Source organism: Myotis myotis, unplaced genomic scaffold (genome assembly GCF_014108235.1).
Source record: "Myotis myotis isolate mMyoMyo1 unplaced genomic scaffold, mMyoMyo1.p scaffold_m19_p_10, whole genome shotgun sequence".
NCBI classification, from domain to species: domain Eukaryota; kingdom Metazoa; phylum Chordata; class Mammalia; order Chiroptera; family Vespertilionidae; genus Myotis; species Myotis myotis.
In genome coordinates, this window is record NW_023416314.1 from 74,576,646 (window position 1) to 74,594,657 (window position 18,012).

Consider the following 18,012-nt stretch of genomic DNA (forward strand, 5'->3'; position numbering starts at 1 on the left):
TCATTTCAAACAGAATTCAGGGTCCTTGACAGAAGGGGAAGCATGGAACATCCCCCTGGAAGGCTTCACTGTTGAATCCTCAGTGTCTGACACATAGTAGGGTTTCTAATAAAGATTTGTTGAAGGAATCTTAGAGGACAGCCATTCTACACAAACTGGGAACATTAAAAAAAATCTAGCCAAAGAAAATTCTACTTAGGTTTTCAAGGAAAAAGCAAGAGTGAGCCATGCAGAGAGCGTGGGGAGGGTATTTCAGATAGAAATAGCAATAGGTGCAAGGACAATGGATGGGAACATGCATCATAGCCTTAGATGGACTTTAAGAATGTTTGAATGAATTGTCTGAAGAGGTGATTTTCTGGTTGTCTACTGCCATTAAAAAAATTACCTCAAAATGTACTGGCCTCAATCAATCATTTTGCCTCTATTATAATTTTGAGGGTAAGGAAGGTTGAAGGGCTTGGCTGGATGGTTCACCTCAAATTCACTTGGCACCAGGAGCTGACAGTCCACTTCCCAGGTGGCTTCTCCATTGACCTCTCTGGTGCCTTGGGCTTCCTGGCTTCTCTCCCTGTCCACATGGTGTCCATTCCCCAGCATCACTGGCTCCATGGGGTCTGCGTGTCTCATGACATGGCAGCCTCAGGATAGTTGGGCTTCTTCCGTGGCAGCCAGAGCTTGCAGTGATGGTGAACCTTTTGAGCTCGGCGTGTCAGCATTTTGAAAAACCCTAACTTAACTCTGGTGCCGTGTCACATAGAGAAATTTTTTGATATTTGCAACCATAGTAAAACAAAGACTTATATTTTTGATATTTATTTTATATATGTAAATGCCATTTAGCAAAGAAAAATCAACCAAAAAAATGAGTTTGCGTGTCACCTCTGACACGCGTGTCATAGGTTCGCCATCACTGCCCCAGAGCAAATCTTTCCAAAAGTGAGTTTTCCAAGAGGCTTAAATGGAAGCTTTAAAGCTTCTTACCATCTAACTTTGGAAGTTGCAGAACATACTTTTGATGTGTTCTAATGATCGAGCAAGTCACTGTGACCAGCCAAGATCCAAGAGGAGGAGAGAAACGCCTCCTTGCTTACTGGGGGAAGGGCTTGCATTAAAAGGAAGGAAGAAGTTTGACAGGAGTCATCTTGGAGAAAAGCTTCCTCAGTGTGTTTCGGGGGTAGAAGGAGTTCGGACTAGAGAATTGAGCCTGAAGGACTTGGAGCAGCAAGATAAGGAGTGAGCCATTTACCCTGGATTCTGTGAGAGGGCGAGGGAGGGTTTGAGCAGTGAGATGCAGTTAAGATAGTGGTGTGAGCAGATTCATTTTAGAATTATTCACCTCTGACTGCTCAGAGAATGAGATGTAATGGGATGAGACTGGAGGCAGGAAGGAGAACTGCGAGATCCCTGTAGCCCTAAAGAACAAAAGTGTTTTGAGGGTGGGGGTGCAAGCCGCATGATGGGCAGGGGTGTCATGGAATGAGAATATGAGGACAATTCAAGTTACCAGAGGGCTTCTGACACTTTACCCTTTACCAGCAAAAATAGTCCATTTCAAAACGAGAGAAGAAAGGCATCATTTTCTATTCCTGGAACTGAATGGGGGGTAAATGGCAGCTGGCAACTGAGCTTGCCCTCAGAGGCTTAATGGCCACACCTCTTGGGGTTGTTAGGTGCTGCCACCGAGGAGAACAAACAGGATTGGTGTGAAGACCATTAGAAAAGGCCCTCAGAACAAAGATTCCATTTGGCAGCTGTTGCTCAGGGCTGAGTGAAATAAACAAAAGGGTTTGTTGAGCAAACATGAAAGCAGCCTAATTGAAGCAATTACGATGAAATTAAATAGAGGAAGGTTTTATCCTCAAGTTCATGGAAAATTTTTCACAAGGTTGTCACTGGAATAGTCATTTGGGCCTTTTAAATAAAGACAAGCACAGGATGTGGGAAATTGGCCAATCTGACCCTTAGGAGTGGACCAAATCAAGTGTGGCAATGTGGACTCAACATGTGCCATTGTTTGGCCTTGGCTGTCCAATCTTGGGATGGGAGGGGAAGTGGGTTGGGATTGGGTAGGACTGGGGAGGGATGGGACAGAGGCGGCCACAAAGGGAACGATTCAACAAGACCAGAATCTCTTGGTTATGACATTACTATGTTTTGTTTACTTCCTAACACCACTATCTGGGATTATCTTTTTGTTGCACGCTTACTTGTTTCCTGTCTGTCCTTCCCATTTGAGCACACACACACACACACACACACACACACACACACACACACACACAACGGAACTCTGGTTTCCTTGCAATATAGCTTTGCAGATGCTATCTGGCTGGGTTTAGGCCTCTAATACTGAACCCCAAAAGCAAACATCTGTACCTCACCCATGTTCAGAGCACACCCTGACATCTCAGAACTATCTCATAGAAAATTTACGCCTGAAATCAATTCAAACAAGTACATTTATTTAATGAACAGTTACATAGTACTTACTACATGCCAGGCATAATTCCAAGCATTTTACAAATATCAACTTAATCCTCATAACGAACCTATGAAGTTCGGCTACTCTTATTTTTTTTTAATTTTATAACTTTATTTTTATTGATGACACTATTACAGATGTTCCCATTTCCCCCCACTTTGCCCACTTCCACCCAGCTCCCTCGCTGTCTTCTGGCCATCACCACACTGTTGTCTGTGTCCATTGGTTATGCATGTATGTTCTTTGGTTAATCTCTTCACCTTCTTTCATCCAGTCCCTGCATCCCTTGTCCCTCTGAAAACTGTCAGTCTGTCCCATGTATCCATGCCTTTGGTTTTATTTTGTTCATTAGATTCGACGTATACGTGAGAACATACTGAGATCATATGGTATTTGCCTTTTTCTGACTGGCTTATTTCACTTAGCTTAGTGATCTCCAAGTCCATCCATGCTGTAGCAAAAGGAAAGAGTTCCTTCTTTTTATGGCTGTGTAGTATTCCATTGTGTAAATGTACCATAGCTTTTTATCCACTTGTCTACTGATGGGCACTTGAACTCTTTCCAGATCTTGGCTTTGTAAATAATGCTGCTATGAATAGGGGTGCGTATATTCTTTTACATTGGTGCTTCTGGATTTTGTTGAATGTTTTTCCTGCATTTATTGATGTGATCATGTGATTTTTATTCTTCATTTTGTTTATGTGATGTATCGATCATGTTTATTGATTTGCAAATATTGTACCAGCCTTGCATCCCTGGAATAAATCCCACTTGGTCATGGTATATGATTTTTTTAATGTATTGCTGGATCCGATTTGCTAATATTTTGTTGAGTTTTAGCATCTACGTTCATCAGGGATATTGGCCTGTAATTTTCTTTATTTGTATTGTCTTTACCTGGTTTTGGAATTAGGATAATGCTGGCCTCATAACGAGAGATTGGAAGTCTTTCCTCCCCTTGAATTTTTTTCAAGAGTCTGAGAGGATAGGTGTTAGTTCTTCTTTGAATGTTTGGTAAAACTAGCCTGTGAAGCCATCCCATCCAAGACTCTTGTTTGCTGGGAGTTTTTAAATTACTGCTTCAATTTCATCAGTTGTTATTGGTATATTAACGTTCTCTAATTCTTCTTGATTGAGTTTTGGAAGATTGTATGTTTCTAGGAATTTGTCCATTTTGCCCAGGTTGTTCAGTTTGTTGGCATATAGTTGTTTATAGTATTTTCTTACAATCCTCTGTGTTTCTGTGATGTCAGTTGCTACTTTGCTTCTTTCATTTCTGATTTTATTTGGGTCTTCTGTCTTTCTTTCTTGATGAGTCTGGCTAAAGGTTCATCAATCTTGTTTATCTTTTTAAGGAACCAGCTCTTGGTTCCACTGATTTTTTGTTCTGCAGCTTTTGAATGAGATGTTCTGTAAATATCAATTAAATCCTTCTGATCTACTGTGTCATTTAAGGTCATCATTTCTTTTTTGATTTTTTGTCTGGAAGATGAATACAGTGATGATATGGGGTGTTAAAGTCCCCTACTATGACTGTATTGCTGTCCATCTCTCCCTTAAACTCCACCAAGATTTTATTTATTTATTTAGGTGCTCCTATGATGGGTGTATATATGTTTTTAAGGGTTATATCCTCTTATTGGGTTGATCCCTTTAGTATTATGTAGTAACCTTCTTTGTCTCTTTTTATGGCCTTTGTTTTAAAATCTATTTTGGCAGATATAAGTATTACTATCCAGTTTTTTTATGTTTCCATTTGCATGAAATATTTTCCCCATCCCTTTACTTTCAGGAAATCATTTGTTCTGAGGTGGGCCTCTTATAGATAGCATCTTCTGGGTAGAAGCCATGGATTCTGCTAAGCATTCTGTAATGCACAGGACACCCCCTACAACAAAGAATTATCTGGACCAAACGTTGATAGTGCCAAGGTTTAGAACCCCTGTTGTAGAAGACATAAAGACTATGTAGGTATAACTCAAAGCTTCAGACAATAATATTCATGCTATGGGAATTACTGCTCTGTGGCTTAAATTAATCAACCCTTTAGCAGTTACCACATCTGTCACATACTTATTTGTCTGTTTTTCCCATTAGACTGTGAGCCTCATGAGTGTCGGGATCCACCCAAGTCTTTATGGTGGTTAAAAGCAGAGGACCTGGTTCAACAGACTTGGGTTTTTATCCTATTTCTGCACTCACTAGTTGTGTGACTTTGGGCTATTACTTGACCTCTCCAAGACTCAGTTTTTTTCAGTTGTATAATCTGAATAATGTACCTACCTCACAGGACTGTTGTAACAAATAAACTAATCAAGAAAGGCACTTGACACAGTCCTGGCACAGATAGTCACTATTTTATTATTGTTATTTTTATCTCCAGCACCTGCCCAGTGCTCTGTGAATGTATGCAAGTAAATAATGAGTAACTGAGTCATCTTGTTTTGCTTTCCTTATTTCCACAATGGAGCACTGGCTCTACTAGCCTGACGTGAAGTGGTCGTGTAAGGAGGCAATGAGGTGCATGCCCCAAGGAGCCCCCTGATGCCATTCGCATGGCACCTGTCTGGACCACCTTACCCAGTTTTGCTTCAGAAAAGCAGTTCTTTCTTCTAAATGGCCACCACCTGCCAGGACACTCTCCACCCCATTCCTGAGTCTTGGGCACGTCCTCTGCACGAGGAACCTCTCCCAGATATTCCCACTGCCTGTTAAGCAACATATTTTTGATCAATGTTCAAAAGCCTTTGGACCCCTCCCTAAATACCTCATGTGTCCCTGTCTAGTTCTGGACAACCTGGCAAAGAGTACACCCATGAAGCAGTTTGCTAACTTTTAAAGTGGTGGGTGAGGACAAAGCTTTGACAACCTGATTTCTCACCATGTTTGCTTTTGAGGGAGGTGTTCCTAATGAAAGAAAGAACACCTCAACCTTCTAAAGAGCCCCTTGGTATATAAAGCAGGAGTCACATGGTGCCTGAGAATCACTAACCAACCAGGAAGACATCTGGTGAAGATAAAGTTGAGAAGGGGAGGGGTCAAGTGTATTTAACATAGAGTGCATGACTCCATTTATTTGGTTCCTAATGCGTCCAGAGGTTAGCAAAAATGTAAGGACACAAACAAAATCTGGAGCCATTCTCCTTATCAAAATGTATTTATAGGAAATCAATTGATGCCCTTAATCCTCATAACAACAACAAAAAAGCCATTATTTTCTTTACAGAGTTCGTCTATATATTTGTCTAGAAACTTGCCTTCCTGATGACAATATACAGTAGAAATCAAGGCTAAGTAAGAACAAAGTGATCTGGACTTGGAGGAGATAGGATATGAGCAGCAGAAGGCATTCGGAACAGAGTTGGCCCCTATTTTGTAAAAATCATGAAAAGGATTTCCCATTTTCTATTGTTTTAACATTAGGGACTTAGCAGATATTTCTACTTTGTTGAATTCCAAGCCTAATAATGAAAATAGTAAAAACTAACATATTTGAATGCTAAATATGTGCTGGATACTTTTCTAAATCATTCATGTTATAAATTAATTTCATTCACTGGCTTCACAAAAATTTCTTGACCATGTATTAGGAACCAAGCACTGCTCTAAGTTCTGGGCATGAGCAATGAACAAAACTCTCCAAGATTCCTCCCTTCATGAACCTTACACATTATTGGGAAAGCCAATAAACAAATAAATAAGCAGGCTATATAGTCTTTTAGGGGACAGAAATTATTGCTATTAAGAAAAAAATAATAGTGGGTAGGGGATAGAACTGGGTGTGGGGAGCTGCAATTTTCAATCAAGCATTCAGTGAATGCCTTGCTGAGAAGCTGACATTTGACCAAAGACTTGAAGGACATCTCACAATTCATAAGACCAACCCCAAATAGTGTTGCTGTTGGGTGCTTTTGTTTGTTGTGTTTTACTGAACCTTGGACCAGTTCCCCAAACCCCTAATACATCTATATAAACCTCTACATTTTGTAAAATGATTGAGCCAGGGCCAGGTACCAAGAAGGTCAAGCATGTAGTCACCTCCACAGTCCCTGGTCTCCTTTCATGGTGGATCTAAGACCTGTTGATTTTCCATACTACTTGGAAGAACTAGAGGTGTGACTCTGAGGGAGAATTGGTATCATGGGCATCTGGAGGTGTTTTCTCTAGACTCTTCTTTTCCAAATGGATCACAATATATTTCTCCCCTTCTTGCAACTGCCCTAGTCCCTAAAATTGGAATTTCTTATTGATAGAACTGATGTGTATGCTAATACTCAGAGCCTTCTTGTGTGAGAAAAGAACAATGGGATCAGGTCTTCCAAGGACTCTGGGGAGTCCCAGCCCCTGAACCTATGAACTGCTCATGACTTTGCTTCTGCCACTTAGTCTGGTCTCAACCTAGGCTCTTATTTTCCAAGTTCTTTCAGACTCCTTCCCAGCTACCTGTCCTCCAACACTACCCATTGCCCGGCTTTCAGCCAAACCAGCTTTGAAAGATGTGATATCAGTCAGGAGTACTTTAGTTTGATTTTTAATCTGAAGCTCCTTTCTCACCTAAAGCTACTTGTGTTTTAGGCTTATTTTTAACTCTTTGAGTTGAATTTTAAGCATCAAGAAGCCAAGAAACAAGTAAGAAAAGCATTCAGACAGATGGCCCTTAGGAAACTTTGAAGTCTGTCCATGTGATGGAGCACATCTTGGCTTCTCTGATTTGCATGTGACAGTATCTCCATCATGACACATAGAAAGATGACAAGAATAGAAGTACTGGAAGTGCCCTTGTTTATAAAGAAACTGAATGGCAAATTTACTTCTAGGTTCTCCCATAGGTCAGGATCAAGTTCAGTTCTGTTTAGTCTTTTTACCAATAAGGACTCTTTAAATATATTTTCTCCATTCTCCATTATTTAGAGGATTTTCCCTCTCAAATATTTACTTAGTAATAATTATAATGAAAGCTATTAGGTTGGGGTAACTTTCAATAAATAGTCAGCGTGATAAATATCTCTTCTTTTTGTCTTTTCAGCACCCTTTTTCCTGGAAATTACCCCATCCCATATAATAGGTATTAAAAAGATGGTTCACTTTTCCCAATCCTGGAGTGGCCATGTGACTCAGGCTGGACAACTGAGTAACTGATGCCCCTGCCCAATAATTGGTTTGGAGAAGGTCCTTTAACTCAAGTCCATCAGAGATCCCCAGCAAGTTGTTGGAACTGTTGGAATGTATTCCTCTTTCTTTTCTATGCTTACCAGCTGTAAGGATCATGCAAGTTCAAGTTGAGAGCTGCCAGTGATCGTCTCTACTACCATGTGCAGAGAGCCACCTGAGAATAAAACTAGCAACCGATACAGACTGATGAAGAGAGGGGAATAATGATCAATGTCCCAGTTCTCCCAAGACAGAGGTTTCCCAACATAAGGAACCCTCAGTGTGCCAGACTAACCAGAATGGTTGGTCACGCTAGAATGGAGCCGTGGGGATATAATTTGATCACCTGGATTTTGATGAGTCTGAAGACAGTCTACATACCACTTCGTCATGGGAATCAAATAAATTAACTTCTTTGCTTTAGTAAGTTGAATGAGGTTTTGTGGTTTTTTTTTTTTTATCACTTGCAGTTTCCTGATCCCCAACTAATAGTGACATTTCCATTAATCTGTGGGGGTTTTTTTGTTAGAATTTCCATGAGGTACAATCAAAAAGCTCAATGACCACCATTATTTTTAAATTTATGGAGCCCTCAGAACTCGGATTAACCAATGATTTCACCTTCTGGGTTTATAGATACTGAATCTGAGTTTTATTCTATCACAGATTCTTATAGTTTAAGCTTCACACCTACTTTTGAAAGAAAGAAAGGTGTCAAGAAGACTATAAAAGGCCAAAGAAGCATTTTGCAAGAAGGAATTTGGGAAAAGAAATGGACTGGGAAACAACCTAAATGTCAATCAACAGTGAAATGGATAAATACATTTTGGTGTATGCATGTTGAATACCATACATCACTGGGGCAACACAAAAGTATGAATAAATTGCACAATAAAAAATGGAATAAAAGAAGCCAAACACACAATTATGATTACAATGATAGAAAATATAACAACACAAGAAAGTAAATAGATTATTTTTATTTAATTTTAAAAGATATCTTATGTTTGTTTGTTTGTTTATTTTTGTTAATCCTCACCTGAGGATATTTTTCCATTGATTTTTTAGAGAGAGTGGAAGGGAGAGGGAGAGACACAGAGAGAAAAACATTGATGTGAGAGAGACACATCAATTGGTTGCCTCCTACTTGGGCCTGGACCAGGGCCGGAGATCGAGCCTGCAACCTAGGTACATGCCCTTGGCCAGAATCAAACCTAGAACACTTTAGTCTACGGGTGGACGTTCTATCCACTGAGTCAAACTGGCTAGGGCTAAATGAATTATTTTTAAAAGTCAAAATACTCTTATGGGGGCAGTAAAATTGAAAGGGAATCTAGGGAGGATTTCTGGGTGCTGGCAATGTTGTTTCTTGATCTGGGTACTGATTACACAAGACTGTTTCCTTGCGAAACTTCATTGATCTATACAGTTGATTTGTGCACATTAATATCTGTGAATGCTATCATTCAACAAACCATTTTTTAAAAAGTCAAAAATGAGGAAATCAAATGCTTTTGTTTTCATAATCATTTTCTCTGAGATAAGACTAGTTTGGAAGGCAAGAGCTAAACACTGAATCTCAGGGCTCTGCGTTTCTGAGCTCATTGATCTTAGATAAGTTATTTAAACTGTCTGTGCATCAGCTTCCTGGACAATAAAATGGAGAAAATAATAGTGCTCTTCTCTTAAGATTGCTGGAGTGATTAAATGAGATAATAGGTATAAGTGGTCTAGGCACTTAGGACTCAATAGCTATAGGTTATTGCTGTTGCTGCCATTTTTTTTCTATATTTTTTAATTGATTTTTTACAGAGAGGAAGGGAGAGAGATAGAGAGTTAGAAACATGAATGAGAGAGAAACATCGATCAGCCGCCTCCTGCACATCTCCTGCACATCTCCTACTGGGGATGTGCCGGCAACCAAGGTACATGCCCTTGACCGGAATCGAACCTGGGACCTTTCAGTCCACAGGCCGACGCTCTATCCACTGAGCCAAACTGGTTTCAGCTGTTGCTGCCATTTTTGCTCAATCTTCTTTGGACAATGAATGATTCTTGTTTGAAAAAGTAGAAATCTGAAATCATAATATATTTAAAAATATCGTCTTGTTGCCTTGGCTGGTGTGGCTCAGTTGATGAGTGCCATCACATGCACCAAAAGGTGGCAGGTTTGATTCCTGTTAGAGAACATACCAGGTTGTGGGTTTCATTCTCAGTCAGGGCATGTGTAGGAGTCAACCGATTGATGTTTCACTCTCACATCAATGTTTCTCTCTTCTCCTTCTCCTTCTCCTTCTCCTCCTTCTCCTTCTCCTTCTCCTTCTCCTTCTCCTTCTCCTTCTCCTTCTCCTTCTCCTTCTCCTTCTCCTTCTCCTTCTCCTTCTCCTTCTCCTCCTCCTCCTCCTCCTCCTCCTCCTCCTCCTCCTCCTCCTCCTCCTTCTTCTTCTTCCCTCTCTAAAAATCAATTACTTATATATAATCTTGCCACATCCTTAGATTCTGAGACTTGATTTTTACAAAGTCCTCTTATCCCGTGTGCTTAATATATTAATATTCAAATGAAGAAGAAAATGGTAGATAGGATGCCTGTGAATTGAGAGAAATTCCTCCAATCAGTAAGGTCCTAGAAAATTGACTCCTATATTAGACGAGATCAGGCGTGTTCAGGGTGGTATGGCCGTAGACGACTCCTATATTAGAATAAAATGAGCTCCCAATGGTCTTTTCTTCAGAGAGATGGCACTAAGTAAGTGCTTTGGAGAGAAGATTCTCTCGTCCTTGGTGTTAATGTACCAGCCATGCAGTGTACTTGCTGGGCTATTGCTACCCCTGGGATCTAACCCTTTCTCTGCTTTACCTTCTGGGAATTGTAATACCTTAAAAGTTGGCTCTGTTCTTCTGTTTTCTTGGACATTTGCCAAGCTAATCTCTCAACATTGAAGAGCATTATGAAAGTTAAGCTGCATGAAAAGGAATAATAATTTTGTTCTACCTATAAGGCTCAGGGTCAGTACTGCCTTTATAAGTTTGTGTGTGCTTTTTGGCAGATGCCAAATAGTTTCTAGCCGCCATGACTTTACCTCCGCCTTACCACATCGTTGAGCTATTTATTCAATTTAGCTAGGTTAGCTAAGGAACTGTGCCAAAAATTGCTATTAGGAAAAGCTAATCTTATTTACCCCAAAGAAACGAAAGGAGTCTCAAAGTGGTTTTCTCTGAATTTCTTTTTGTCTTAAATAAAAATCTCACTTTCTCTTCTCCTGTTGAAGCAGAAGAAGGAAACAAAGTTCCAAAGAGGTTAAATCATTCAGTTCTAGTTGATTGGTGGGGTGAGAATGAGAATCCACCATAGCTTTCTCCGTCTCTCAGATTTTAAGACTTGAATTTAAGTTGAAAAACAATGAGGTAAGTAAAGAGTTGAGAGTTGAGAATTAGTTGCAAATCATACAGGGATAAACATTATTTGTGATTCTGTACTATGTTATATACAATCGAGGACACACTAAGTCCCTTTGGAGTATCTTAGAGGAAGTGGATGGAGATCACTATTGCCTGACACAGGAAAAGTTATCCCCTAAGGTGCTTTAAACACCAGCACTAAATCCTTTAATTTTTATCCATCTACAAAAGCTAAAGCAGGTTAACTAAGACTGTTGAGCTTCAGGGTGCAGACTGGAGCTGTGTGAAATTCCTTGGACCTGCCAACACAAAGTTGTTCTTAATTTTAGTAATTTGATGAGCATGCCCGAGGGGGCCCAGGCTGCTGGAATCAATGGCTACAATAGTCAGAGAGAGGGAGAGCTTTTCTCACCAGCATGGGGCACTGATGTTATGCCAGTTATGATGACTCAATTTCCCTACATCTGGGTGCCTTCTTTCTTCCATCCTGAATATAGACTTTCCTTTCCTGTTCCTTTATTCATCTCAATTCTGTATGTATTAAAAAAATGTCCAAAGGTTATCTCTCCATTCTAACCAACAAATATTTCTTCCCAAGACTGAGTGTATAGAGATCTCTCTAAAACCAAGGGGGAAATGAAGCTCATCTTGGGAGCCATCACTACTTCCTGTCCATGGGTGGGTTAGAGTGAGGAATGTTGACCCTATTTGTCCACCGGACATCATTCCATGAAATGAGGGAGAATTGCTAAATAAAATTCATATAGGGAACCAGTATGTATCCTAGAGCCTGAGCTCTAAGGCAGATAGACCTGGATTGATTACAAAATGTGTAACTTCCAGTAAGCAATTGAACCCTTTTTAGCCTCAGTTTCCTCATCTGTAAAATGAAAATAATAATAAAAATAGCTTCATAGGGTTATTGTGAGGAATAAATGCGATCATGGATATAAGGCAGTAGGCGAGCGCTGCCATTTTGTAAACATCAATTTAATATAGTCATCATGGTGTAACTATTAATTCTTCCAGAGGTGATTCGGTGGGAAAGAAATAAGAGAAGTATCTCCATTTTGCGGGGGCAGGGTAGACTGCGTTGGAGCAAAGTGATTTCCATCAACCAGCCAATTTAGCCCCAGGTCAGGAGGGAGAGCTCACGTCTCCAGATTCTTCATCCTTTTTTTCTTTGACGTGGAGCCAAAACTTGGCTGGGGCTTTATCCTCCTGCTAATGACAGCTCCAACCCAAGTCCCCGAAGGCCAAACCAAACTCAACCACTTTCAACTCTGAAACAAGATCGTGTTCCCCATTTTTTTTGTTTTCTAAATACCCAGTGAGCCAATTTCTGCTGTTATTTTTTTCCTGGGGATTGGCAAGATCTTATTTTAAACAGTCCTGCTGTGATGAAAAGGACACTGGCTACGGATCCCAGATCCTGGGCTTCCTTCTGAGAGAGCAGAGCAGAGTGTCTAGAAGGTCGGATTTGGCCGTGTACCACGTACCATGTGCCCTGGTTTTCCAGGACATCTTAGTGTTTGAATGTAGTCTCACACTAATGAGTATTAGCACCCCTTTTCACTCCCCAAACTTCCCCAATTTGGGCTTTAAAATATGTGATCACCTTAACTCTAGAGTCAGAATGTCTACACTCAAATCCTGCACCCACTACATACTATTTACATGGCAAGTCACTTCATCATGCCTCAGTTTCCACTGCTGTAAAATGGAAATGATTATAATAATAGAGCCCACCCTTGGTATTGTTGTGACATTTGATAGGTTAATACCTATAAAATGCTCAAAATAGCACCTATGTGCTATGTCAGGGTGACCCACTATTTTTAAAATATACTTTTATTGATTTCAGAGAGAAAGGGAGAGGGAGAGATAGAAACATCAACGATGAGAGACAATCATTGATGGGCTGCCTCCTGCATTCCTCCCCACTGTGGATTGATCCCTCAATCTAGTCATGTGCCCTGACCGGGAATCGAACTGTGACCTCTGGGATCATAGGTTGACACTCAACCACTGAGCCACGCCGCCTGGGCAGGGTGAGCCACTATTAAGCTCTCACCAGCAAAACCAGTGGACAACCAGCCCCATTTAACAAGCTGTTAAATGAGAATGGGGTTTCTACCTTCCTTATATTATGTAGTTCTTTGAAGGGTCAGAAGAAATATTATAGTTAAAGCATATGAAACGATTTATGAATTAAAATTCATTGTTATTCTGGGAGTATGAATAATGCAGAGGAATGGGTTATGGAAGAAAAAGCACCAAACAGGTTGACAGGAGCTGTGGATCCCTTTTCCTTCTTTCCTTTTTTTAAACTGCTGTTTCAATTTTTAAATTGGTTGGACATTTAAAATTTTTATTTATCTTCATATCCCACTCTCATCCCATAGATATAATCATGCCAATGTCTTAATCTTTTTGTATTATTACAAAACAAGTATTGTAGTTTTGTGGGTTTTATATTAATTGCTTTATTATTATTGTACTAGAAGCCCAGCACGCGAAATCACGTGCCCGGCCGTGCTCGCAGCCCGGCCCACCTGCACATCAGCTTCCTGGTGACCAGCCTTTGGTCGTTCCACTGTGATGGTGTCATGATGGAGGGGTTTTTATAACAGAGATTATTTCTTAATGTTTTTATTAACACTATTTTTAAGGTTCATCCATATTTTCATGTGCACATGAAATCTTCTGCATCTATGACCAGTACCCATAGCGTATGCCACATTTAATCAGTGATGGACACTGAGGCTGCCCTCAACTACCTGTTCCCACAAATAGCACTGTAACGAACAATTAGTTCATATATTCCTGTATTGGTCAGTTTTGCTGCTATAATAATAATCCTATATTAAAAAAGCGTAATATGCTAAGTGTCTGACCGATTGGTTGACCGTTTGGTTGACTGCTCGACCAGCCACTATGATTCATACTGACCACCAGGGGGAAGACACTCTGACCAGTAGGTTAGCTTGCTGCTGGGGTCTGGCCAATTGGGACTGGGAGAGAGGGCCAGACATGCCCTGGAACTCTCCCACAGTCCCTCCCCAGCCAGCCAACCTCCCACAGTCCCTTCCCAGGCAGGCGGCCTCCATTGGCCCCCATTGGAACTGAGCAAGATGGCCAGGCTGAGGGACCCCACCTGTGCACAAATTTGTGCATTGGGCCTCTAGTAATAATCATAATAAAAAAGAAACACCTCAGGGGCTTCCAACTACAGAGGTTCCTTCTTGTTGATGCCACATGTTGCCACTGCTGGCATCAGGCTCCTTCTGATTCCATGAGCCTTCCCGGATCCAGGCTGAAAGAACAGCCCTTATTGGGGACAAGCTCTATTCCTGGGAAAGAAAAACGAGCAGGCAAGCTGGAGGAAATATGCAAGAACCTTTGAAACTTCTGCTCCAATTAGCTTACGTCACTTCCGCTCCTATTTCAGTGACCAAAGCAAGTCAGGTGGCCAAGCCTGACATGGGGCAGAAAAGTATCATCTCTGACAGGCAGGCACTGAAAACCATATGCCGATGGGTGGGTTGGGTAGTCCTGCCAGTGGGAAAGGAGAGTAAATAATTGCAAACAGTAGTACCCCTTTGAGAGCTCAGTAAGCATTCCTTTGGGATTTATGGCCAGGAGTGGGATTAGCAGGCCATAGTAGGTGCATATTCTTCGTTTAATGAAATACCCAGATTAAATAATCCAGATACACTGTCATCAGTGTAGTTCAGTGAAATGTGGGTGTTTTTTTAATCCAACCAACATTTGTATAATACAGTATCTAATTTTTTAAATTTAATAGCTTTGAAGGAATATTTTATTGCTTTAACTTTCATTTATTGACTTTTAATGACTTTAAGCATTTTTTCATTCTCTGTTAACTTTTAAGTTTACTTCTCTGTAATTACCGTTTAGGTATTCTTTTTCCACTTCCTGCACGATTGCTTTCCTCTTCTAGTTGAGTATCAGGGTATCATATGTGCTATATATAAATGTCTTTCAATTTGAGTTATTACAAATATCTTATCTTTCCTGCCATCTGTCTAGTAACTTGTCCATAATGTTCTTTGTTGAAAAAAATTCTTATTTATGTTCAGGAAATCTTTTCCTACTCTTCGATTACAAATACGTTTCACTTTCTCCCCTTAATAGTTGATATTTTATCTTTTACATTTAGATCTTTAATTCACCTGGAACCTCCTTAGATAGGGATCCTGTTATATTTTTTCCCAAATAGTGAAGCAGTTTTCTCTACTCCATCTATTGAGCAAGCTGGCCTTTTCCATAGGATTGCAATGTCCCCTCTGCCATATACTGGAATCCATAAATACGTGGGTGTGGCTCTCACCTCTCTACAATATTTAATGGATCTTTCCACCTATTCTTACACAAATACCAAACTATCGCCTTGTAATACATCTCAGAGGCTGTAAGACAATTTCCCCCTCTTCTAAAGTTGACTTGCCTTTTCATAGCTCTCTCTTCTCCCAAAGACATTTTAGAATCCATTTTTCAAGTTCCTCAAAAAGCCCAACAGGTACCTGATAGACTTGAATTTATGGATCAACCTGGGAGCTATTGCTATCATTATAATGTGAGATTGCCCATTCAAGCCCATTGAATATCTCTAGTCTCCACGTATGCTGGTTAGTTTTGATGTTTTTCATTAGAATTTTAAAGTTTTCTCCATAGAAGCAATGTGGAGTCTAGGTTAAAGTTTGTTGCTCCTGGGTATGTACCTTAATTTGGGTGAGATTTGGGTTCTAGATTTTACTCTGTCCCTGATTATGCTCTATGATTTTATGCATATCGTTCACTGCTTTCTGGTGTTGGTTTCTGTGAAGTTTCTGGTCCCTATGGTGCCACAGATAATAATAACCATGACAGACCCATATTACAATCTCAAAAAGTGCCGGTCCTTGCAGAGGGAGGTGACTTAGCATGCCTGGTACATCGTAGGCCTCAACGTATGTTAGCAACCACTGTTATGATGCCTATTTCAAGTTGAGGAAGTGAACACTCAGAGAGGTAAAGTAACTTTCCCAGGCTCACCCAGCTAGTAAGTGGCTGGTTTTGGATGTAATAAGCACTGAAACTTGGAGGTGAGAGTCCTTGGGTGCAATATGTCCTACCTCAGTCCTTCCTACAGCCTCTGACAATTTGAGTCACCAGCTCCGAAATGCCTGCAGTGGGCTGGTTATCTTGACTGCCGAGCTCGTGCCAGGCTCCTGAGTATCAGAGGCCATGAGAAATGTCCAGGGCTTCATTGTGCACGTGGCTTCTAGAGTTACCATCAGCTCTGGCCGCATGCGTTTGCTTTTGCAGAACATCATTTTTCCTAGAAGTCCGATGTGTTCCTGGATGCCACTGGCTGATAGTGGAGTCAGATAACAGCCTGGGAAGGCAGCCGACATTTGCAGGACAGGAAATGGGTGCCATCCAGCCAGCTGGGCGAGAATGAATGCCTCTCTCTAACTGCATGGGAGATGGAGGTGGGGACCGTGGAAATCTCCAGGGAAGTGATGCTTCCTCAGCCACGGCAGGTAGTCCTGGAGCCTGTGAAGGCCCAGCCTGTAGCCAGAAAGAGAAGAGAATGTGGTGAGAGCCTTCTTTCTGGATCTTTCTGCTTCCAGGTTGTAGCTCCTCCACCAAGACCCTTCCAACTGCGAGTGATAGGGGCCCAACTCAAACTAGCTTCACAAAAACTAGCTTAAATGACTCAGATAAAAACAGAAATGTCATTAGATTAATTAAGTCCGGGTTGGTTGTAGATCAGTTGGATCCAGAATGTCAGAATTCTTTCACCAGTCTCTCTCTCCCTTCCCTCCCTTCTTCCTACCCCGACTCCCCACCCCCGTTCCTCACCCTGTGCTTTAGACAAGCTTTCTCTGAAGGAGGAAATTATAGCTACTGGCAGCTCCAGGCCTATGTCTTCCTCTCATTCAGCATCTAAATCAGTCCCTGCACAGGATTCAGCTTCTGCTTGTGTCAGGGGTTCACATACAGAAAATGGAAGTTTGGGCCATGTAATTGGCTGACATGTAAATTATTATCTTAAAATATATTTTTATTGATTTCAGAGGGGAAGAGAGCGTGAGAGAGAGGCAGAAACATCAACGATGAGAGAATCATTGATCGGCTGCCTCCTGCATGCCCCCTACTGGTGATCGAGCCCACAACCCGGGCATGTGTCCTGATTGGGAATCATACCATGACCTTTTGGTTTCACAGGTCGACAGGAAGTGGGTATCGCTGGCCTGGCTGACCTGTAGATTATAAAAACAGTGTTTCCCCCAAGGAATTCATGCGGGGCCAAGGGAAAAAAAGAAATGATAGGTGCCCATTGCCCATTTTACTATTCACAGAGTGGGTGGGCTGACTCCATGACCTGTTCTGTATCATTTCCTGCCATCCCCACCCTCCTACCATCCATCCTGTGCTCTAGACAATGGGTCATGTGCTATTCAAATCAAGTAACACTGTTTTCTTCACATGCCTGGACCTCCATGCTTGCTGTGCCTCCTCCTGAATGCCGTTCTTTTACAAGTGTGGTCAGCTTCTCCCTAGAACTTTCACTGACCCTCCCAGGCAACTTAAATACCCTCTTACAGCAATATATCTCTGATTACCTTTTTGTATAATAGTCAACATCTTGGAGGATTTGTCTCCAAATTAGACCTGAGGTTATTGAGAGCAGGAATTAATTCTTGTCCTGCTGATCTTTGAATGAGTAGCTGTGGTTCTATGGTAGACGATGTTGTTAGTTTACCGATATCCAACCCTCCTCTCTTCTACTGAGCCCTGACTTGCATTTTGTACCCAGCTAAATACTGACTTTTTCAGCCTTCTGTGTAGCCAGTAATGGGCATATGGCACAGTTTCTGGCCCCTGAGACCCACTGGGGGATATCTTCTGGGGTGGGGAACAGTCTCATAGAGCTTTCTCTTCCTTGTTAGGAGAGATCAGATGAA